This window comes from Leopardus geoffroyi, chromosome A2, assembly GCF_018350155.1.
Source record: "Leopardus geoffroyi isolate Oge1 chromosome A2, O.geoffroyi_Oge1_pat1.0, whole genome shotgun sequence".
NCBI lineage: Eukaryota > Metazoa > Chordata > Mammalia > Carnivora > Felidae > Leopardus > Leopardus geoffroyi.
This window is the reverse complement of record NC_059331.1, coordinates 111140437-111165770: the sequence shown is the minus strand read 5'-3', so window position 1 is coordinate 111165770 and position 25334 is coordinate 111140437. Positions and strand designations below refer to the sequence as shown.

General features: G+C 36.3%; 1 protein-coding gene and 1 non-coding gene across 8 annotated transcripts in view; one reads left to right on the top strand and one right to left on the bottom strand.

Annotated features, from left to right (window-relative positions):
• The window catches only part of HDAC9 (histone deacetylase 9), a 944501-nt gene that overhangs the window by 836080 nt on the left and 83087 nt on the right, over nt 1-25334 (bottom strand). The window lies entirely within an intron of this gene.
• On the top strand, nt 11602-11730 carry LOC123607800. Its single transcript, XR_006716938.1, has one exon. It is a non-coding gene; the product is annotated as a U6atac minor spliceosomal RNA (small nuclear RNA).

Here is a 25334-nt window from a genome sequence, read left to right as displayed (position 1 = left end):
CAAATGCAAGCCAGGAATACCTCAGAAATCTTTCTAATCCAGCTTTCCTAAATAATAATGTACTAAGAAAAACACTTAAAAATACAGATAAACATTGATCCATTAACCCAATTAGAATATATAGACTATTTTTTTATTATTTTTTAAATTTTATTTTAGAAAGAGAGGGAGAGAGCAAGCAGGGGAGGGGGGCAGAGGGAGAGAGGGAGAAGGAGAGGGAGAGGGAGAGAATCTCATGCAGGCTCCATGCTCAGCACAGAGCCTGAAGCCGGGCTTGATCCCATGAACCTGGGATCATGACCTGAGCCGAAATCAAGAGTCATACATTCAACCAACTAAGCCACCCTGGTGCCCCAGGAATGTTAAGACTGTTTAACAGCTAAGATTTATAATGCTCATATGATATTTCAGACACTGCTCTAAAAGGCTTTCCAGGTATTAATTCACTTAATCCTCACAAGACTTTTGAAGTAGAAGACATTAATTGGTATGCCCATTGTTCAGATGAGCAAACTGAACCAGAGAGATTATGAAAGTCAGTTGATAGAACTGAGTTTCAACCCAGGTCTATAGGACTCCACCACTACTCTCTACTGCCCCCATGCCTTCCACTGTGTACCATGTCTACCTCTGTGTTATTTCCTGTGTGCCACATCTCAGCTTTCACTGTAACAGACACTTGACATGCACACTAAGCAAAAACACGATGATTCAAGAGATGTCAGTGAAACCAATTCTTCAGAAACAATTAATCTAAAAGGTGATGGTTTCAATTCAAGAATGCACTGAAACATCTTAAATCTTAACATCTTAAACCATAACATTTGAAACCTACTGTACAATTCAGTATTTTTATCTAAATGGCCTTAAACCTACTAAAAGGAAGCAAACTCTGAGTAAGCATAACAGTGGGGAAGAATCCGTGATTGTCCAGAACATTATAATTTTTGATTACTTTTAATTTACCTCTGAATTAAGTAAAAGTGTCTATACACAGGTGCAACAAGTTCCACAAGGCAAGAAATCCTAAAGAAAACAAGTCTCTTAATAGGAAGGATACTGTTAAATCTTCTCTAGGTTGTCGTAGGTAACTATCTTCAACTGTTAATGCAGAAGGTAAAGAAACAAGATGATCACTCAGAAAACATCTGGAAAATAAAACGAAGTCATGAAACCCAGTAGATACCTACCTACATAAAAGTGAAAATCAACTAAAAATTCCAAGACAGTTCTATGACCTGAAATTTTACTTAATTCAGGTCCAGAAGGAGACAAAAGCAAAACAAAACAAGATAATTTGACACTGTCTACAGATACCTGGGAATATATTTATTAAACTATAACAGTGAGCTCTGGCCAAGCTTACATAAAGACAGCAGATAAAGAGGAAAAGTCTTCCCCCAGCTTACTCTTAAAAATGACAGAAGAATGCCCTGGTGATGACGGAGTAGAAGAGTTCTTCATTTCCTGTTATTGTGAATGTTCTGAGCACATGTTCAAGGCGTTCTCATCACCACTGCCTAATTTTCATTTATTTTCCTCAAATGCAAACGGTCAGTTGCCTAGGCTGACTTTACTGTACTTGTCTTTTCAACTCTATTCAGGAGAATAACAGGAAAATAACTCATCATGCAGGGGGAGGGGGGGGAATGTAAATGACGCTGGTGTCATAAGGCTTACAGGAAGCAAGAATAGTAAGGTAAGAACAAAAAGAATAAAAAACAAAGACTCACCAGAACATGGCCTACTTGAAAGGAGCTGCTTCCTATGGGTGGTAGAGGGCTGCTACAGTTTGCCAGAGTCCTTGTAAAGTGCTCTGGTGGGAGGCCCCTAGCCTTCCATTGGGGTCTCTCAGAGGTGCTAGTCTGACAGCCCTTCCTGAGAGTGGTCTTACACGGGGGTCAGATGGGGACACTTCTCCATCTATCAGTGGGTGGCTACATTCTGTAGGAGGCACAGGAAGCCTGCTTTAGCCTTGAGTCTACCATGTGGTCCCAAACCCAACATTATTTGTAAGAAGGCAGTAATTTTGATCCCTTTCACTTTCCTACATTTATTTCTTGATGGCTCAAAACATGAAGAGAATGGTATCATACGTAACACTCTGAAATCCCAACCAAACATAAAACAAATTTTTTCCTGCTGGTTTTCCAAATTCATAGGAAGTATGGAGAATTATTTAATTTTTTTTTCAACATTTATTTATTTTTTTTGGGACAGAGAGAGACAAAGCATGAACGGGGGAGGGGCAGAGAGAGAGGGAGACACAGAATCGGAAACAGGCTCCAGGCTCTGAGCCATCAGCCCAGAGCCTGACGCGGGGCTCGAACTCACGGACCGCGAGATCGTGACCTGGCTGAAGTCGGACACTTAACCGACTGCGCCACCCAGGCGCCCCTATGGAGAATTATTTAAAAAGCATTAGGGAAAACTAAGATTTAAGATTTAAGATACAAAACCTGAGACAGGGAATAGGGGTGGATCTTAAGCATTCTGGTAGGGGATGAGGGGGTGCTCCTATAGACCAGTTCTGTTGTGAAGTGGCCACAGGTTCCACCCTAAGCTTGCAGTGCGAGCTAAGGAACTGGGCCTGGCTCCCCTGATGTGTAAAACAAGAGGGCTAGACAAGGCCATCTTCAGGGCACCTACGGGCACCAACTTTCTATGATGTTATAACTAAAAGTAACTAGCTGTGGCAGTACTTTTAATGTGAAAAATGAAAACCCACATCACAAGACTGAAGTCAGCCCAGAGCCAGAGCACTCTCTAAGAAAGATGAAAATGTTGTTGATCTGCAGTAATTTTAGAAACTGGTGAAGAGAGCAAAAAATACACTGAGAAATTAAAACAGGACATTGACTTCTGTGAAAAGATCAGATACAAAAGAATAATTACTGGACTAAGGGAAAAGTAGTTTTTCCCTGTATTATTTTTAAAGTAGGTATGTCCTTGAAAATATTATTAAAAATATTGAATCCTCAATTGCCCAATGGTATTAGGCCACTTCCAAAACCCAATAAAATCCCAAATTAGCTTGCAGATGAATGATGGCTTTAAGAATTTATCCAGAATCTAGTGTGATCCTATAGATGGGATGGGACAAACTCCTCAGAAAATGCCAAGAAACATTTGAGCCAGGCCAAAAAGCACTGAAACGTTCCACTGACATAGAACCCACAAGTCAACACGAAGCTTTCACTGGAAGATACAGCCTTTGCGTGCAGTTTTCCAGGGATCCAGCCAAAACTCAGAGATTATTGAAAAAAGCTCTCAAAACCAAAATGACTCCAAATAGAGGTTTCTATGACAGGGGAATTCTGAATGGAAATTTATCATTCACAACCAATGGCTTCAATAGCTGATCCCATTACATCAAAGGATTTTAATTCTTTCCTGGAAATTCTTTACAAATTACAGGTAACCGCAGTCTGAACAGAACTTCTGTGTATTTTTAAACAAGTCAATTGTTTCAATGAGATAAATACATTTATTTCCACCAGACAGATAATTGTTTTCTTGTTCAATTGCATTACATTTGTGTATCCAGGTATAAAATGTTACAAATGGAAAATTACTGAGAAGCAAAGCAGTCATTAGTGTGACTTATAAACGGAGCAGAAATGTTAAAAAAGTTTTTCTAATGCTTTTTTATGTTCCCAAATATGTATTTTTATTTTTTAATCTCTTCTATATCTTTAAAATTTTTTTTAATGTTTATTTATTTCTGGGACAGAGAGAGACAGAGCATGAATGGGGGAGGGGCAGAGAGCGTGGGAGACACAGAATCCGAAGCAGGCTCCAGGCTCTGAGCTGTCAGCACAGAGCCCGACTCGGGGCTCGAACTCACAAACGTCACAAACCGTGAGATCATGCCCTGAGCCGAAGTAGGTCGCTCAACCGACTGAGCCACCCAGGTGCCCCTAATCTCTTCTATATCTGATTGCAGAGCAAATCCTCATGCCCAAACACAACACAAACAGAACTAAGATGTTGGCTGACCAACAAGAATGGCGAAATGACTTGAATATAAATAGACACAAAAGTAAAATAAATTCAAGGATAAATTACTCACCTTCATAAGAAATCCAGAAATTTGGGAAACTCTGGGAAGTAAAAATAAATCATTTTCAAGTATCAATACTGGAAATACACTATTTCTAGATATCATTTTGTAGATAGAAGAATTGTGTCATAAAAGCACGTATCTGATTACCTTCCCAAGAGATTTCTCACCTATCAACTGTCCTCAATTAAAGACAGCCTCAAAGCAAACAAAAGAGACATTAAATGACAAAAAAAGTCAGCACCTTGTTGTTGAAGGCAGATTATTTCCTTATGGAATTTGCACATAAATGGTCAATAAGAAAGAATGGCCAAAGACAGTCTCCCCTTATTTACCAGAAAGTAGGAAGGCACACAATTAGAATTACAATACCTAACACACAATATCCTGGAGGCACAAGTGCCATTCAATAAAAAAAATGTTGGTTTTGTTAATATTAGTATTTTAATGGCTTCGGATTAAAGCTGATGGCACCTATTCTCCATCTGTTCAATAGTTTTTGTGTCACATATTATATCAACATATACACTGTACATTTTTTAAATAGAAGGTTTTCCAAATAGAAAACCAAATAGATGGTTTTCCAAACTTCTTAGAAATTCATCATGTTTCACATTGTACAATCAAAAGATTGTTAAAGGGTATTGACTACAGTTTAAATATCACACATTGATCAAATACTCAAAACTGATTAAAAATGGATATTGTGATGTTAACACAGATCTAGAAACACATTAGGAGGTACAATATAATTTTGAATAAGGCATAGTAAACATATATGATCATTTTAACAAATGATTCTTCTCTTTTTTTTCTTTGTGTAAGTTGATTGTATGAGATTTTAAGACTTAGAAGACTTAGTAATAGAATAAAAATACCATAAGAACTTGAAATTTCTTTACAGTGTTGGAATTAAAGAAAAAATAATGCTAGTATGTTTTTGTTTTCTGAATACTTTTTACAGTTATATTAACTTAAAGCTATATAAAATAGGGGTAGGCCCCCTGTAAAGAATTTCTTTTAATGTTTATTTATTTATTTTTGAGAGAGAGAGAGAGAGAGAGAGCACAAGCAAGGGAGGGGCAGAGAGAAAGACAGAATGTGAATCAGGCTCCAGGCTCTGAGCTGTCAGCACAGAGCCCAACATGGGGCTCAAACCCATGAACTGTGAGATCATGACCTGAATCTAAGTGAAACACTCAACTAACTGATCCACCCAGGCACCCCAAGAATTTTTTAATCACATCTTTAAAATTTAGGAGGAAATCTGTTGGTCCAAAGATGCTTTTAGACAAGATTATACACTTTGAATTATTTAATATATTATAATAATCTAATTAATAGTAAATCAATAAAAACTTCCAAAATAGCAATGAGGAAGTTTTGCTGTAAAATTTATTTTCTGAATTCACCCAAGGCCACTTTTGCAGCTTAGAACATTTTTTTGACATATAGATATTTTTCCCCAGTATTTTTCAGCTGTAAAAAAAAAATCCTAAAATTTCTTAAACCAATCCTCACATTCTTGGAAAAGGAAATCAAAGTCCTAGGAATTAAAATGTGAAACCGGATTCTATACACCTACTTAAATGCCAAGTCAAAATTACAGCAAAGAAATCCTAATTCCTGTTTCATTTTTCATTTAAGGTGAAAAATAAAGGTACAAGTAATGGTCTGGAGATCTCACAAAGCACAATATTTAAAATGGGAGAAACAGGAGTGGGGGAAACCACCAGCTTCATGGAGCTTACATTCTCATGCACATACAGACAAACCAATGTCAAGAGCGAACTCTGTCCCCAACCAAGTTTTTGTGTACTGACTCATCTTTCTTCTCTAAGCCCTTAATTCCCGCCTGGAGAGCCTGAATCACATTCTTACCCTCTGTTCCTCTCTCACTCCCCTATGGGGTTTGTTCTGTCAGATGACTTCTGTTCACTTACACAGGATTCCAAGATGCCTTACTCAGCCTAACCCACACGAGCTACCTACCTTACTATACCTGCGTGTAACAATTTCACTCGAATTTCCAATATCACTTCAGAGTCAACAGAAACAAAACCAAACATATTCTCTCTCAGAACTGACTGCCTATTTGAACTTCCCCTATTGCTACCATTATTATTCTCCAGAATTCTCAGTCCTAAATTTTAGTCAGCTTTAATTCCTCCCTCACCTGTAGCATCCATATCTAGTCAGTCTCCACACCCCACATGTATTAGTCAGAGTTCTCCAGAGAAACAGAGACATATTATAAGGAATTGGCTCACAGAATATGGAGGCTGATAAGTCCAAAATCTGCACAACTGGTGTTTCAGTTTGAGTCTGAAGGTCAACAAGGCTTCTGTGGAACCGGGAGGAACCAATGTTCCAGTTCAGAGGCTGTCAGGCAGAATTCTCTCTTATTTGGGGGAGGTCAGCCTTTTGTTCTATTCAGGCCTTCACCTAATTGGATGAGGCCCACCCACATTATGGAGACTCAGCCTGCTTTACTCAGTCGACAAATTAAAATGTTAATCTCACTCTTACAGAAACACCCAGAATAACGTTTGACCAAATATCTTGACACCCAGTGGCCTAGTCAAATTGATGCAAAAAATTCACCATCACACCACAGTTTTACTTTTCAAAAGTCACACTTGTTTTCTCTATTCTTGGTCTCACCACCATCATCTCATATCAGGTCCTTAGGATCCCCTACTGGTTTTAGCAAAAGGATGTAAACCAGCCCCCTCACCTTCCTTTAGTTCACGCATCAGTGAACATGCTGTGGATACGTTTATTTTCGGAAATGTTTTTGTCATATCATCCCTGTTCTATATACCTTAATTCACAATGACATCTTACTCTAAAAAGATCCATTCTTTTTCTTACAATATATTGCCCTATATAATCCAGCCCTACTTTGCCTACTGACCTGTTTCTTCTATCAATCTCCTAATTTAGAACTTACATTATAACTGGCCAACAGCTTAAATATCTTCTTCTCTCATCCACACTCATTCCCTCCGCAACATACTTCCCCTTCTCTGGAAAGCATTGCGAACTCTTCTTTGCCTACCTCAATCCCATCCACCTGCCAAGCTTTGTCTCCAGTTTCAACTCCTTTTTGAAGTTTTCCTAATTCTCCAAACCACATGAATCTTTTAGTTTCTAGTCCTCATGTACATTTAAAATAAACAAAACCACTGCTATTCCAAACTACTCTGTCTTGTTCATGAATTTATTTATTTTTTTAAATGTTTATTTATTTGGAGAGAAAGAAAGAGAGAGAGAGCATGAGTGGATGAGGGGCAGAGAGAGAGAGAGAGAGAGGGAAAAAGAGAATCCCAAGCAGGCACCACACCACCAGTGCAGAGGCGGACACAGGGCTCCATCCCACGACCTGAGCCAAAATCAAGAGTCAGACACTTAACCAACTGAGCCACCCAGGTGTTCCCATGAATTTATTTCTATTGCACATCCCTCTTTCCCTGGTTCCCAATATCACCCTATCACTTCCAAACACACACCTTCTACTTATGCTGGGTTGAAAATCTTGGAAACTCTGCTGTGCCAAGCACTGTTTAAGGCAATAAACATACAAAGAAGCGCTACTCTAAAAGCCTTACAGTCTAATATGAGAGAGAGATAATTACTATAATAATTAAGGAACGATGTACTGCATGCTGTAACAAAGGTAGATACAGTGCTCTAAGGGAATATAGAGAATATAACAGAGGATGAAACTAAATATCCCTAGTAGAATAATGTGGTTGGAGATAAATTTAACAGGAGGAAAAGGCATTTCAAGTACTGAAAATAACCAGTGCAAAAGAACAGAAACAGTGAACATACACATACACACACACACACACATATATATATACATTCTTATATACATACATACATAGTTATATACATATGCATATATACATATAGATACATATATACACACATATACATTTATATTCATATATATTCATATGAGATATGATGAGACATTTACCACATTGGCAAACTAACTGGGTGTTAAGGATCAGAATCCAGGCACAAAATGGCTTAAAAGCAAGAGATTAAATTCAGTAAAAGTATCATTGAGTAATAGGAACAGAGCCCTAGAAACAAAAGTATCTGTCATATTGAGAATAGTAAGTCCAGAACTTGAGTGTGGAGCTGAGGAGAAGCAAACATGGCTGGAGCATGGAGCCACACCACTTCTAACTGAGAGACTAGGAAATCCCTAAAATACAGGTAGATTTTTATTCGTCCCTTATCGATGACCATAAGGAACAAAGAATTTTCATTACTCATTTGGTGACAAATCTAAGCTCATCTGGCAATAAAAACTGGCCTAAACAGACAGGAGATTATTTATTATTTTAACCTCATTTAGTATTAATAGCTATGAATTTCACTGCAGAAATAAATATTAAATGTTTTTATTATGAGGAACTGTCCCAGACCCCATTAAAAGTGACATGACACCAAAAACAATAAGATACCCAGGAATAAACCTAACTAAAGAAGGAAAAGATCTACACTCTGAAAACTGTAGAACATTTATGAAAGAAACTCAAGAGGACACTAAGCAATGGAAAAGCATTCCATGCTCATGGATTAGAAGAACAAACATTGGTAAAATGTCCATACTACCCAAATCAATCTACACATATAATGAATTCTTACCAAAATATCACCAGTATTTTTCTCAGAGCTAGAACAGACAATCCTAAAATTTGTATGGAACCACAAAAGAACCTGAATAGCCAAAGCAATTCTTAAAAAGAAACACAAAACCAGAGGCATCATGATTCCAGATTTCAAGTTACATTACAAAGCTGTAGTCATCAAGACAGTATGCTACTGGAACAAAAACAGACATATAGATCAATGGAACAGAAGAGAAAACCCAGAAATGGACCCAGAATTAAATGGCCAACTCATCTTCGACAAAGCGGGAAAGAATATCCCATGGAAAAAATGGCAGTCTCTTCAACAATGTCGTTGGAAAAATCCTGTGTCTTTCAGGAACACACTGAAGGATAAAAGTGGACAACTTTCTTACACCATATGCAAAAATAAATTGAAAAAGAATGAGAGACCTAAATGTGACACAGGAAACCATCAAAATACTTCAGGACAAAACAGGCAGCAATCTCTTTGACCTTGGCTGTAGAAAGTTTTTACTAGAACACATCACCAAAGGCAAAGGAAACAAAAGCAAAGATGAACTATTGGGATTTCATCAAGAAAAAAAGCTTCTGCACACTGAAGGAAACAACAAAACCAAAAGGCAGCCTACTTAATGGGAGAAGATATTTGCAAACAACATATAAAGGGTTAGTATCTAAATAGTATCTTATAAAGGGTTAGTATCTTATAAAGGGTTATAATAGTATCTTATAAAGGATTAGTATCTAAAATCTATAAGGATTTATCAAACTCAACACCCCAAATATAAATAGTTAAGAAATGGTCAGAAGACATGAATAGACACTTTTCCAAATTACATCAAAATTACTAACAGACACATGAAAAGATGCTCAATATCACTTACCATCAAAGAAATACAAATCAAAACCACAATGAGATACCACCTCACACCTATCAGAATGGCTAAAATTAACAACAAACAAACAACAGGTGTTGGCAAGGATGAGGAGAAAGGGGAACCCTCTTGCATTGTTGGTAGGATTGCAAACTGGTGCAGCCATTCTGGACAACAGCATGGAGGTTCCTCAAGAAACTAAAAAAAAGGAACTACCCTATGACCCATCGTTTGCACTATTAGGCATTTACCCAAAGGATACAAAAATACAGATTCAAAGAGGTATGTGCACCCCAATGTTAATAGCAGCATGATCACTAATAGCCAAATTATGGAGACAGCCCAAATGTCCCTCGACTAATGAATGGATAAAGAAGATGTGGTGTATATATACAATGGAATATTACTCAGCCATCAAAAAGAATGAAGTCTTGCCATTTGCAATGACATGGATGGAACTAGAATGTATTATGCTAAGTGAAATAAGTCAGAGAAACACAAATATTGTACCATTTTACTCATATGTGGAATTTAAGAAACAAAACAGAGGAACATATAAGAAGGAGGAAAAAGAGAAGAAAGGGAAACAAACCACAAGAGACTCTTAATGATAGAGAACAAAGTGTGGGTTCACAGAGGGAGGTGGGTGGGCGATGGTCTGGATGGGTGATGGGTACTAAGGAGGGCACTTGTGATAAGTACTAGGTGTTGCATGTAAGTGATTAATCACTAAATTCTACTCCTGAAACCAATATTGCACCGAATGTTAACAAAAATGTAAATTGAAGAAAAAGGAAAAGATTTTTTAAAAGGCTAAATAAATTTTTAAAAATAAAAATAAATAAAAATAAAAAATAAAAGTGACATGCCATGTAACACAGGATTTATGTCCCATGCTACCTTTTAAAAAACTGATAAAATCTCTTAGCTTTAAACCCTCTGGATCCTTCCATGTTGTTGCAAATGGCAAGATCTCTTTCTTTTCATGGCTGAATAATACTAAGTGAAACACATCAGTCAGAGAAAGACAAATACCATATGATTTCACTTACATGTGGAATTTAAGAAACAAAGAAAAAAAGAGACAAACTAAAAATCAGACTCTTAACTACAGAGAAGAAACTAATGGTTACCAGAGGGGAGGTGGATGGGGAGAAGGGTGAAGTAGGTGAAGGGAATGTTTTTGTCATGAGGAGCACTGAGTAATGTACAGAACTGTTGAATCACTATGCTGTATACCGGAAACAACTATTAACACTGTATGTTAAGTATACTGGAATTAAAAATTTTTTAAATCCAAAGCTGGTAAATGTTAAAATTAAAAAAAAAAAAAACACAACTGATAAAATCTCAATTCTAAAACATACCTGGCTCCTGGGGTTTTGGAATATTCTATGGACCTTAGATTTTGAGATTTCACAGAACCAGTCAGATACAGAAGGGGATCTATTGCCCAAGAAAGGTTTTAGAGTCCATGGAAGATCCATTTAGGATTGTTTTGTTAAATGGAGGGTGAGTTCTCATTGCCAAACACATTCTATTTTTGACCATCTTTGTGATCCATGGCAAAGTTTATTTTACTTATGTAGTATTAGTTAAAAACAAAAAATAAACTGCCAATCATGGACTCTTATATCAACCTTTTTACTCCCCTTATAATGCCAAGAATACCAGGAAAAAATTGTAAAAGAACATTCTCTTTGCCTACTATAAACTTAATAGATAGTTTCCTGGAATTGTCTATTCAAATAGAAAATTAATTTCCATGCACAGCTGGAAATACCACATTGGCAAGCAAAGAAAACATCAAACACCAGTATATTAAAGTGTAGGAACTATAAAGACTCAACAAAACAGAATCTGCTCAGTAAGATGGTCATATGAGAACATATTTTCACCTGTTTATTTAATGTATAAGTACATCTCTTAAAGTGAAGTAGCAATAATCAAGGAAGCTTTGGATTCGGAAAAACAATGAGAGGATTACATCATTCAAGCCGTTTTTCTATCGTTGTATGAAAGGAGAAGAGGTTAGCACATTCCTTGCCAAGGATAAAAGATGTCCTCAGGCCTGCACAATACATGTATGGGTAAGACACTGCCACCTACTTTGTGGCATGGTTGCTTTTTTATTTTTCACTTTGGGATGATGTAGAAGTTCTAAAGATAGTGGTGACAGCTGTGCAATAATGTAAAAATACTTCAGGCCAAGGAAGTACACACTCTAAGAGGGTTAAAGGGTAAATTTCATGTTATGTGTATTTTACTGTTATATAAAATATAATTTCAATAATATACAAAAAGCTCTTTAAAATCAATAAAAAATAGTCTAAAAGAAACATATGCAAAGGGTACAAACAAATTGAAAACAGGGGAAGAAAATCCAATAAATACATGGAAAAATGTTCAAAACCACTAATAAGAATGCAAGTAAAAATGACTACAAACTATCATATTCAATCTTTCAAATTAGTGAAGATTAAAAATATTGAGAATTTAAAAAAGAAAAAAGGCAGCTTTTCTAGACCCACCAAAAAGATCAGGTTCTGTTTATACATCATCCTTCATTTGCTTAGGCCTAATGGGTATTCGTCTTTGTACTGACCCATCAAGAAAAAGCAGGCTCATGGTGCCATTGGGGGACTCCTCCCCGATGCTGTACCTGCATCAGGCAATGACTTATATGGTCAATACTCAACTAATAACCAAACTAAACAAAACAATACACTTCATACACTTCAGAGAAGAAGAAGAAGAAGAAGAAGAAGAAGAAGAAGAAGAAGAAGAAGAAGAAAGGAAAAGAAAAGAAAAGAAAAGAACAAAAGAAAGAAAGGCAGAAACCAGAACATCACCTTCAGTAACTGCCATACAGAAAGGCCAGTAAAAAGGAGTAACAAGGTGAACATGAGAAAACCTCATATGGCATCCAGGCAGTTGGTCCCCTTGGTCCTGCTGCCTTAATTCTCAAGTTATCAGAATACAAATTAAGAGTCTCCAGCACTGACATTTTGTATATAACAACAAGGAGAAATTTCAATAAAAATCAATGTGTTATGAAAGTAAGACAGAGAAAAACAGTCTGTGTGAACTTTATTCATCGTGGAACCTCTGAATGAGTGAAAGGTTGACTTCAGGAGCATTTCTAGACCAAACACAACAGAGTCCCAAAGTGTAACATTGTGTTAAAAACCTGGAGCTACATCTCTATGATCTTTGACAAAGAACCCCAAAACACCATGTACTTCGGTAAATCTGCTGGGATATCCCACAAGCAAAGTGAGGGATCAATTTAATTAACTACATATAGGAGGCAGTAAGTGGATGGGAAAATACATGGGACAAAGTAGGAGGTGAAGAAATACTTGTTGAACTGAACTGAGCAAGTGGTAGAAGCTAATACACAGTACCTGTATGTACTGATGAAATTTATTATTGTTCCAACTTTCCACCATACTTAACCTATGGAAAATATAGAAAATATCTATAGAGCCAGCTGTAAAGGTTTATTCTTTTCCACTTGGCATCCCCAGTAACAACCAACCCGCAGCATGGTGCTCAGAGGCTAAGTGAAGATTCATTTCCCCAGAATCAACATCTTTGACTCAAATCCTATTGACAAAAATACAGCAAGTTTTAAGTATGGGGGTGAAATGTAAATGATGAGAAGGTGATCAAAACAAAGATTCTAACAGAAGACAGGCCAGATGATATAGATAAGTCACCTCAGTGAGACCTACTCAAATAAACCAGAAGTAGTCTCTTTTAGTATCCTATCAGAGAAATGTGAGGATTCAATCAGTAACTTGCAACTTCCTCATTTGCTACTCACACTAAAACTTCATTTCATATTAAATGAAATATATGTATATGTATATATAGAAACATATTTGTCCATAGAAAACTCAATTTCAATTTTCACAAATTAATACTTGATCTTATAATGCATGTGCACTCTGGTATCTTGTAATATGGTCTGTTCTATTGAACCATTTAATTGCAAATACAAAACTGATTCCATGGCCTGATAAGAGCCTGTGACATGCAGAAAACACAGGACTATATGATTTCTTTCTAGCTCATTAAAGGAAAGATCATGATTTTATGTAGACGCAGTCTAAAAATATCCACAACTCCTAAATACTAGGTCCTCAATGACCTTTCCAAAGCTAATTACTGAATGAAATGACATAACCCCTGTAACATCTTTGCTTTCCCTTCTTCCTCACAATAAATACCCACAATACTTTCCATTCAACAGGCTTTAGAAGTGATTTTCCCAGGGTGTACAACTATTGCCCCACCTGACAGCAGAGGTGAACACAGGGGATTTTGCAATAAAAAGTTAAACATTTACCAAAGGAACTCCCTTAACCCGTAATAAAGTACATTTGAATCTCTGTAAGCCACCCAGCAATAACTAAACAAAAGTCAAAATGGTACTCACGCAGCAGCAGCAAACCACATAAACCTTGGTTTTAATTAAATGAAAGATATTTCATAGTAGTTGTATTCTCCCTTCGAAACTACACAATTTGTTCCCTGAAATAAAATTATTCTAAGTTTCTAGAATAGCATCTTTGTCACTTTTGTAGATTTTCTTAATTGGATGCCGTCTGTTGCAGACCCCCCTCTTCATCCCACCTCATCTTCACCATCTTTAGTAATGGCCCAAACTTGTGGGTGTGCAGGAGTCTCTGGTGAAAAATGAGCTGGCTTTGAGTCAAACAATACTTCCCAATCACAATCGGGGTTTTTTCAGTACATAGCTAGGGAAAGGTCTTGTTTACTTCTTCCCATTATAGCTTAAAAACCATCTAAAACATTGTTTCCTCAAAGGCATTACCATCGAGACATGGAATCCTAACAGCATCATCTGTGCTTGTCAAGTGATTTCAAATTGCTTTACTTTGTAAACCTTCTCTTGCTTTCTAAGTCTGCCGGGTAAAGAAGTAAATTCCACATGTATTTAACAGCATTTGGATATTTTATTCATGACAGTTTATAAAATAAAATGTAAAGCCTCAAAGTTTTAACTTTAAAAAGCACTTTGAATTATAAACGTGAAAGAAATATTAATGTCAAAAAATTAGGTCCATTGTAATCCTGTAATCAAAGCATTCTGTGCATTTCCCAAACTTGGCAAGCCACATTTTTATTTTTAATTTTTGAACTACTAATTCTGGAGGAAAAACAAACACCATTAACTTCCTCTTCAGTCACTAGCCGTCAGTGCCATGTGTTTTTATCGCTTCCTGCCACAAGGAAATACGTTTGAAACAAAGAATGATATTCAAAAGAGAATTCTCTGGGTGTTTAAAGTCATTCTTTCAGGAATTGAGAAACACTGTAAACATATTTAAATAATGGTACAGAATGATAAAACTATTCAGAAAACCTTCACGTTTCTTTTATTACGTGATAATGCTCAAAACAAGCCTGTCAAGATTATTTAAAAATAAACTGAGTTGGTCAAGTTAAATAAGTTCCCTTCCTAACACAGCTAATAAATGACAGAGCTTGAATCCAAATCCACTCAGTTTTATACCCAACCTCATAGTGGAAACTATATTCCACTGTTTTCCCTATGAACCTTTTGATCAAACTGTAGGTTTTTATATTAGCCTATTTGTCTAAACCATCACGGGTTTTTGTGGATGAGTCGTGGGGAGAGCCTTCGCTGAGGCTAAGGATGATAAGAACATGAAGATGAAGAAGTATTCAACACCTTCCTTATTAAGTCCTATGTACTAGATAGTACACTAAATACTGGGAATCCTCAGCAAAGATGTAAACTATACCTCTTACTCTGAGGAGTTGGTAAGAAATTGAAAAAAAGGGTGGTCTTAGTTTGTTTGGGTTGCTATGCCAAAATACCACAGCCTGGGTGGTTGAAACAACATAAATGTTTTTCTCACAGTTCTAAAAGCTGGGAAGTCGAAGATCAAGGTGCTGGCAGATTCAGCGTCTGGTGAGACTCCTCTTCCTCATTTGTAGATAACCACCTTCCGGCCGCATGCTCACATGGCCCCTCTTGGTACATGCTCATGGAAGAAGATCTTTCTCTCTTCTTCTTATAAGAGCACTAATCCCATCGTGAGGGTCCTACTCTTATGACCTAATCTAAACCTGATTATCTCGGGGCGCCTGGGTGGCTCAGTCGGTTAAGCGTCCGACTTCAGCTCTGGTCATGATCTCGCGGTTTGTGGGTTTGAGCCCCACGTCAGGCTCTGTGGTGACAGCTCAGAGCCTGGAGCCTGTTTCGGATTCTGTGTCTCCGTCTCTCTCTGCCCCTCCCCTGCTCATGCTCTGTCTCTGTCTCAAAAATAAATAAACGTTAAAAAAAATTAAAAAATTAAATTAAATTAAAAAAAACTGATTATCTCCCAAATGCCCCACTTCCAAAAACCAACACATTGAGAGCCAGGGCTTCAACATACAAATTTGGAGGTGCCATAAACATTGGGCCTATAACAGGAAACTGACAGGTAAAACAAGTGATCGCAATTAGTTTGATATATGAAATACCACAAATATTATCACTTAATTATACTCGACAAATATTTCTTGATAGTGAAAGGGAAGTAAATTTTTTACCATCAATGAAATCCATGAGATAAACAATAATCTCCATGTTTTACAAATGAGAAAACTGTGGCTCAGATGATAATTTGTCCAAGATCAAAAAGTGAGCAAGTGAGGGAGACTGGTTTTAAACATGAATCTACCTAGCTTCAAAGCCCAGCCTCTTTTTACTAGAGAGCTGTAACCAAGGGCAACAACAGCCTTCCTCACTGCCTCTTCTAGGGTGTATATAGCATGGCTCTTCCTAGCAAGAAAGAGTAGCTCCAAGAGCCAAGTACAAACACACATAGCATGTAAAAACCCTCTGAATAAGAGATGACTAAGGCCTGAATGCTGATACAATAAAAGCAGGTCAGGAAACTAATTAAAAGCACAGATCCTAAACTAGCCTGTCCCACTTGCAAAAGAGAACACTCTACCTAGTAAAATGGTAGACACTGGTTTCATGGCAGACATAGTACGACTGTAATTCTCAAAAAATATTTCATAAGCTATCAAAAGAACAAAGATACATACATATTTGAAATAGAAAACCAATATAAAAAAAGTATTTTAATGTTGAAGCAAATTAACCTGGAATGGAGATACAGATTTGATTTACTTTTCTTCAGCTCTGAGAAAGTCATTGTGACTCAGTGAGTACTAAGGCTGTAGCAAAGTTTCTGTTTAACTTTTTTTAACTTTTTTTTTCTTTGAGGGAGAGAGAGAGACAGTGTGAGCAGGGGGAGGGGCAGAGAGAAAGGGAGACACAGAATGTGAAGTGGACTCCAGACTCTGAGCTGTCAGCACAAAGCCTGACACAGGTCTCAAACTCACCAGCCGAGCTGTGAGATCACGACCTAAGCCAAAGTCGGATGCTTCACTGACTAAGCCACCCAGGCTCTCCAAGGCTGTAGCAAAATTTTAAAAGTATACATCTTTTCCAGCACTTTGCATAGTAGGTACTTAATAAACATGCTGTGAATGAATGGATGCAGGCAAGAAAAAATGAATTAGGATTCAGATTAAATGGTCACATTCACAGTATATAATTAAATATCTCATTTTATGTAGGGGTTTTGAAATGATTTCTTCAATTTCCAGTTAAATGTCTACCCATATTTATTTTCAAGCCTAACTTGTATGATAGCCAAAAGATCTAGATATTTTTGTGTTCCAAAACAAAATAATTGCATGCTATTTTACTCACAATTTTGAAATTTGCAGTTCATAAAAATACTATGTTTAAAAGGAATTTGGGGAAAATGGATATTACTGAGAATAAAGAAATGTGTTTATATGTAGTGTTTATATTACTGAGAATAAAGAAATGTGTTTATATGTAGGGGAGATTTTTAAAACTAGGTAATTTTGCTTATTAGTGGTACAAATTGGGAAGGATAAAGAAAAAAAGAAAAGCAATGATCTTTATTTCAATATACTATTTAGTAGCCATTTCAATGGTAATGTAGAGGTGTTACAGAATAATACCTCTACTCCATCTTACTTTCTGGTCATCATTTTTCTCTTATTTCATAATCTTATTGTTAATGTCTTTTATTTTGCAATACTGAAGATCTTTTTCTAAGCCAGTTTATGTCCTTTTTTGAAAGAAAAGCCATATATGTGTATGTGTGTATCTATATACAAACACATATATTCATATACATTATATATAAATGCCCATAATCATTTATGCATATACATAATTATATACAATTATATATGTATATGTCTCTTTCCTGGGTGCATTCTGTCTCTTTCACATATATGAAATTGTATGTTATATAATATATGTCATATATTATATATCAATAAATATATTTATATATTTATAATTTATATTTTTATGGATTATATATTATTTATTTTATATGCTTATATAAAATACAAATATTTATATGTTATTTATTTGTATATACTTATATATACAAATACCTAATTTATATCCAGAAACTACATATAATTATATATAAATTAGAAATTATATATAATAAAACTATATACATAAATTATATATGCATAATTTAGAAATGAGACAATCCTTATATTAACTCAACATTTACAAGTTAATCTTTATGTATTCCATATGAGCGCACATAAAAATATCTCATGCTCACACAAATATGAGAAAATCACTTCTCTCAAGATCTCACTTTAATTAACGTTTGGGTTTGGGGGCACTTGGTTTACACCTCAGTGACGTGTGTAAAACGTGTGGTCAGGAGACCTCAAGTATGACTAAGTGTCATAATGTCAGACAGTACTGGCTGATTTCCTCAACACTCAGTGGTAGCAAGAGTCTCAGGGTGGTCACAACTGTGTCCCTGTGCTCAGAGCCTATCAGAGTACCAGCAGGTTTTACCACAAGGACTTGGAAATCCCTAAGGATTCTATCTAGGTAGGTTCAAGGGGGGCCTGAGAATTTGTGTATTGATAAGCCCCATGTGATTCCTATCAGACAAGCCTGAAAAACACTGTTAGCATGTATGGGAAGGAGCACATTGAAGGAGAAGGCCAGGAATGTGGTTCGCCCTATACCATGGACAGTAGAAACGTCTCATAAGTACTGCCAGTTTTTATAGACCATGGCAAGCCATGGAGAGTTTTGATAAAGGAAATAATTAGATTTGTGCTTTAGCAGCAGTGCTTTACTAGGCAGCATTGTACAATTAGGCTGAATGCAGGAGAGACTAAAAATAGAAAGATTAGCTGGAAGCCTATGACAATAGTTGTGGCCAGAAGTAATGAATGTTAAAGGCTAGCAACAAAAACGGAAAATAGAGTCAATCAAAATCCAAGCCAACTTGATGTGCAGGGGAGCAGAATAAGAGTTTCAAAAGTGGCACCATTGTTTTAAGCAAAAGTGGCTGAGGAGATATCTGTGATGTTCATAGAAAGAAAGAAGGTCAAAAGAATTTAGACTAGGTACAGTATAAGTAAATGAATTCATAAATGAATGGTTAAAAGAAAGATCATTTGTAAGGACAGGAAATAGGGTTTTAACCCCAGTACTACCATCTTCTTGCTAGCACATGCTAGACACATCTTTTAAGCTCTCTAATCCTAGTATATTTATTTATAAATTATGCTAGTAAAAAATTTTGCAGGATTGCTGTAAGGCTTAAATGAAATGATCTGTAACACCTGATCCATAGTAGGTGACTAACAGGACAATTTCATTGTTTTTCTGCTTTTCTTTTCACCAACTTTTATGTTCAATGATTAAAACCATTCCAGACACACAGTAGGCACTCAACATACACTGGTTGAATGAGTGAATTACTACTGCTATGACAATTCTATTGAAGACTGAAAAAAGATCATGGGATTTGGCCATTAAAGAGTAATTGGTGCACTTAGAGACTGCTTAAATGCCTAGGGGTTTTGAACATTTGTGTGAAGATAAAGTCCAAGTGTTCTGGTAGAGGACATTCAAAATCAAGTGGTATTGTAGAATTAAAGTTTCTTCGAGTTTCACTGTTTTGTTGTTTTGTTTTGTTTTTTCTATTCTGCCCATTAAATAAAGGCTTCCAGCTAGAAAAGAAAAATCTTCTTTATTAACTTTAACAGTATTAAAAACACCTTATCCCTTAGAGTTTTTACAGTATATTGTCTCATTCAGCGGCTTGAGTCAAGGAATTCGGTTACTACTATCATTTCTATTTTAAAGATGAGAAAACTAAGATTCAGGAAAGTTGAGGTACTTTCACGGCATGAGTGTCAGAGCCAGGGGAATTTAACTGAGGTCTTCTGACCGCAAGTTTGTTGAGCTTTCCACCACCCACACTCATCAAGCCCATTCATGTTATTCCAGATGAGCTCTCTTCCATGCTTGCCCTCACACAGAGTTTTCCCTCCTACGATTCGGAAGTGAAGAGTGGGGAAGAGTCTCATGGGCCTGAGGAAGTTTGGAAAATACTGCTCCTTCCTCAAAACGCAGCCAGCACCACAGAGCACCCATCCTCCTGCTAGTCCAGTGCCAGTCATGAATGCTAACACCACAGCACACCTGTTTCTTGTTAGCTACAACTGAAAAATCTGCTGTCCTTTGGGAAGTATCAGAACTGTCTTTTTGGAAAGCGTTTCTATAAAGATGATACAAGCTTTAAATTCTGATCTTAACCAACTGGTTAAACAGAAAAATTTGTCTTTATATTGAGTTACTGTTACTTTGTACCACTGCCCATGGTGTTGACTGCTTGAATTCACACCCTGACCCTAAGCAGATGCACAACCTTGGACATCTTATCTATCTCTGAAAGGGGTTTCTCATCTTTAAAATGGGGATTCTAGAAAATAGCCCTTACCCTATAGGGTTTTCACTTTAATAAATGAAATACCACATACAAAGTATTTGGCACATTTAGAATGTGAAATATAAGGAACACTCAATACGTGGTCTTTGCTATTCAGCAATGTGTGGTACCTTAGTCTTGCGGAGAAAGCAATTCAGGCCCAGAATGATCAAGATACTTTGCACAAAGTGACCAAACATCATTTTGAAACAGTAACTTTCCTTATGAAGAAAGAAATGCCCAAGAAAATCAATGAATTTGTCATTGACTGAAACTGCCACATTCATTCCTCTGACTTTAAATTATTCATTTGTAAATTAATGTACATTTTCAGTTAATAAATCAGATGATTTATGATGGGGGGAGCAGCTAGACCCACAGTTGAGTTTCAAAAATCTTAAACATAAAAAAGTACATTTAGAAACACAGGAAAAGGGCTTTTTTAAACACATCAATATGTATTCTCACATATCCTTGTAACAATATCTAAATGAAATTAATTTGCATGCTTTCAAAATAGGAGAACAAGTGTTTAATTTTCATAACTAATAAAACAACATTGCCTTTTTGTAGAAAGTAAACGTTATCTCCTAAAGAACAAGAATTTTATATTTATTTACTTTCTCCTGCTTTTTTGTACTTCCCTGATGTTTCTTGTCATAGTGGCTCTGGACACTGGTTACACATTATAATCACTTTGGAGGTTTAAATGAATACCCGGGCATAGACCTATAAGGAGTCCAGTTAAATCAAAATTGTTGAGGTTGGTGGTTCCAGTTCAGGTTCTGTCTTTGTTTCCTTTAAGGGCTACAGATGACTTTAAGGCAGAGCCCAAACCAAGAATCACTGGCTTACCCAACGTCTTTCAAACAGAATGATGGATTTTTTTTTTTTTGCCTTGTTGATTGCTGTCTATAAATATAAAGTTGTTTTACTTCGAACCATAAAACTGCTTACTCTGAAAGGCAGTCTTGACCTTCAATGCAAGTTAGATTTCCCTTGATTCTAATCAAATGATTTTATGAGAGTCCCATTCCATTAATTTTCCTCATAAAGTTAGGTGGGATGAGTTATATAAGAAGACCACATTATACACAGCATTCAAATTACAGCACTAGAAAAAAAATAGGTCAGGCAGGTTACAGATTAGTGCTCTGTGGTATTTTTTTAAGAGTTTAGGTATCATGCTAATTTTGTAATAGTTGAAGTTATAAATCATTGACAAAAATGTCATTCTGAAAATACCAGCAAAAGAAATACAACATTATAGCATTAAAATATCTGACACGACCATACAGCTATTCTGAAATCCTTTTCATTCAATTCCTAAAACCCTTCGAATAAATAATGCTGGACCCAGATTGCGGAACAATGGGGGTTAAAAAGAACCAGACAAGCATAGGAAGCTGATCTGCTTATACTGGCAGGTAACAAAAAAGAAGGTAATTTATGTATTTCAACAGCAATAACTTTATTTTCCTGGGTTATTCAATAGTGCTGTCTCCTGTGTGCTATGTAGCAATAGGGAATGAAATGAAGTTGCAGGAACTCCAAAAGAAGCAGAAGGAGAAAGACATCCAACGGCCAAGACACATCACCATTTATGTATTATTTATCCTTTCAATAATTTAGTTTACCAATGGTTTAAAAGGATAAAAATACTGAACCACTCTGCAAATCCTCTTATACTGGCATAACCTCTCTACAAAGTAGCCTTCTTCCACTGGGGAAAACATGGGGTAAGGTGGAAAAAATGGGATCCAACAAAGACCCCAAGGATCTGAAACTAAATCAGGTTCACAAATACAGGCAAGGGAATTTAAGAAAGTGTTTAGGATTGTTTCCTTCGAGTAAGTGAAGTTAGGAAGTAGAACCTTAAGCATAGGTTGAAAATTTTAGAATGGAAAGATGGGTTCAGTTGCTTACTTAACTATTCAAGAACTTTTTTTTTTTTTTTTTTTTTTTAATGAATCATGCGTTAAGTTAGCAGCAGCCTTAAAGAGGGATAAGACACTGTCCCTGAAAGTTTCAGTGTGACTTAGTCCTTGGCCCTCTCCTCTTTTTCTCTTTTTTCTTTATTTCCATCTTTTAATTGATAAGGTCATGCTTGCTAATTTTAAGCTACCCATGTTTTTAACTATGACCTTTATTCAGATGATTCTTAAATTTCTAGCTCTAGGACAAATTTCTCTTCATCAACTCTACGTCTCAAGCTATTCCTGACAACTAGCAGAACTATGGTCAAGAATACACACTACTGAATTAGAGTTCCTAGATCTGAGTCCTAGATCTGTTCCACTCAATTTACTGTGAGACCTTGACAGAGCAAGATATTTAACCTCTCAAAACCTCAAGATCCGTATCTGTAAAACAGGGATAAGAACAGTACCTACACCTCAAGAGTTATGAAGAGTTCCATGAAATGAAGACAATATAGTAATGAAGCCCCTAGCTTGTGGGAAAAATTCAGCAAAAGTTAACTATCTTTTCTATCAATATCACTTACTCCCACTAATTCTATTATCATTTTTGAACTTCATAATTACTTTTGTTGCTTCCTACTGTGCTTTTCTGTTTTCCAGTCTTCTTTTGAAACATTTAAAATAAAACTTTCCCCTCTATTTCTGTTTTTCTCACTGAAGCCTGCTCCTAATATTTACAGGTCCTAGATTAAAATTTCAGAGGTCCACCTACCCTGTTTCTAAATTTTTTTAATGTATAAATCAACCTATTAGCTGTTAAATAAAATTTTTTCTACCCTACTGCCTTTGAAATGGATTAGAAGATCAGGTTTAAAGTTATATTTTTCAGATGCTTCTGGATTCCAGGACAGAAAATCTAAGCAAAAGGAAATTTAATGCCTAGATGTGAGCCCCTAGCCCTTGCCTCCAGCCATGACCACCCACCTCCCCTATTCCTACACACCAAATCTTTTGAAATCTTACCCATCTGTGAAGGACATTTTGTGTACTTCCTTCTCCAAATTTCCCTTGAGACAGATATGATCTCATCCTCCTCTAAGTATACAAATTATTTTGTTTCTTTTTATCTTAATGGAACTTACGGCATTCTGACTTACATTTTTAACAGTACCTATGCCTTTGTTTTCCTAGTTACAGGTCACTTCTACTTGACCAAAGATTCTTTGTGCTCAATACTAGCAGCATGTAAGAATTTCCTGATGAGCTTAAAAAAAAAAAAAAAGACCTCTAGGGTCCACCCAAAATCAAAATCAAGCATGATATGTAGTGGGGAACAGGCAGGGATATCTTTCTAAAGCTCTATTGTTGATGTTGACATGCAGCAAAGGTTGATAAGAATTGTATAAGATTATAAATTCCTTAGAGGGCAAGGTCTATATTTTGTACTCAACACATTTTTTGAAATTGAATTTAAGCTGATATATGTTTTCCCTCCTGTAAAATACTTTCTGGCCCATAGGCTACACATAACCTCTATAGTTACTGAACTAATTTATGAGCACTGAGGCATGATGGTGACTTAAGCTCTAGAATTAGGTAAAAGGAGACATATAAAGAATTAATCTTACAGTCTGGATCAAACTGTCTCTTTTGCCTGTATCTCTGTTTACTCTGTATGGTACATCTTATCGACAAAATAATCAAGTAATTAAAAGTATGGTCAGGGTGTTATTCCTAACATCTCGGACAGTGTTTGGCATACAGTGGGCATGAAATAAAAGTCTGGTGAATGGGTGAGTGAATGAGCAAATTCATGAACAGAAATTATGAAATGGAAGGATTTGAGACATTATTTCAGTCAGGTGTGTAGGGTAGGTTGAATAATGACCCCTCAAAAGATACCCACATTTTCATCCCTGGAACCTGTGAATTTTATCTCATATGTTAAAAAAAAAAGGACTTTGCAATTGTGATTAATGATTTTGAGATGGAAAGATTATCCTGGATTACCCAGGTGGGCCCTAAATGCAATCATATACATCCTTATTAAAGGGAGATTAGACATACACAGAGAAGGCAATGTGAACAGAAAGGCAGAGATTGGAGTGATAATTGCACAAACTAAGGCACCAGAAGTTAGAAGAGGCAAAGAACAGATTCAGAGGGAGGCACACAAGAATGCCAGCATGGCAAATGGTGTAAAAACACACCAAAAGGTGAAGCAAGGCAACACAATCATTTATTGGAGGTGGGACAGAGTAGGAGGCCAATATATAATAAAAAAGAGGGATGGCATAATTCCATTTGCTCAAAAGTGAACAAGCTTTTGAGCAAGTGACAGACACAACTAGAAATTGTGATAGAATGTGGAAATGATGGTTTTGTCACCAGTGTGAAAAGACCTACAGACGTGGGTATTTAGAGTGACATTCACAAAAGGATAGTTACAGGTCACAGTTGAGACAAAAGCACAAATTTGTATATACTAACTCTAAATGAACACTAAATGCTTTAGTATCTCTTTTACAATTATATCTTTTATATATTGATATAACAAATTCATTACATATCTTCCAAATAAAGAAACTGGGACAAAGGGAGATCTAGTGAACAGCAGATAGATGACAGGTAACACTTGTTTCCAGAGCTTATGTTTTAAGCCCGTGGGCTTTTACTAATAATCTCAAATATGCATTTGTATAATTTCTCAGTAACAGATAAGGTAACAAAGTATTCAAAGCAAAAGATATAGATTCCCTTAGATCTGATGAGTGTGGACACTTTTTTTATGGGGTGGAGGTAGGATGACAAAGAACAGAAGGAAAGCAGAAGCAAAAAGACTAAACCTCTTTACCTCGTATATTGGTTAAGAACATACAACGACAGCAGGATGTAAACATATCCATAATGATCCTACAGTTATAACAAGCAAAATAAACAATCCAACCTTAACATGTCCC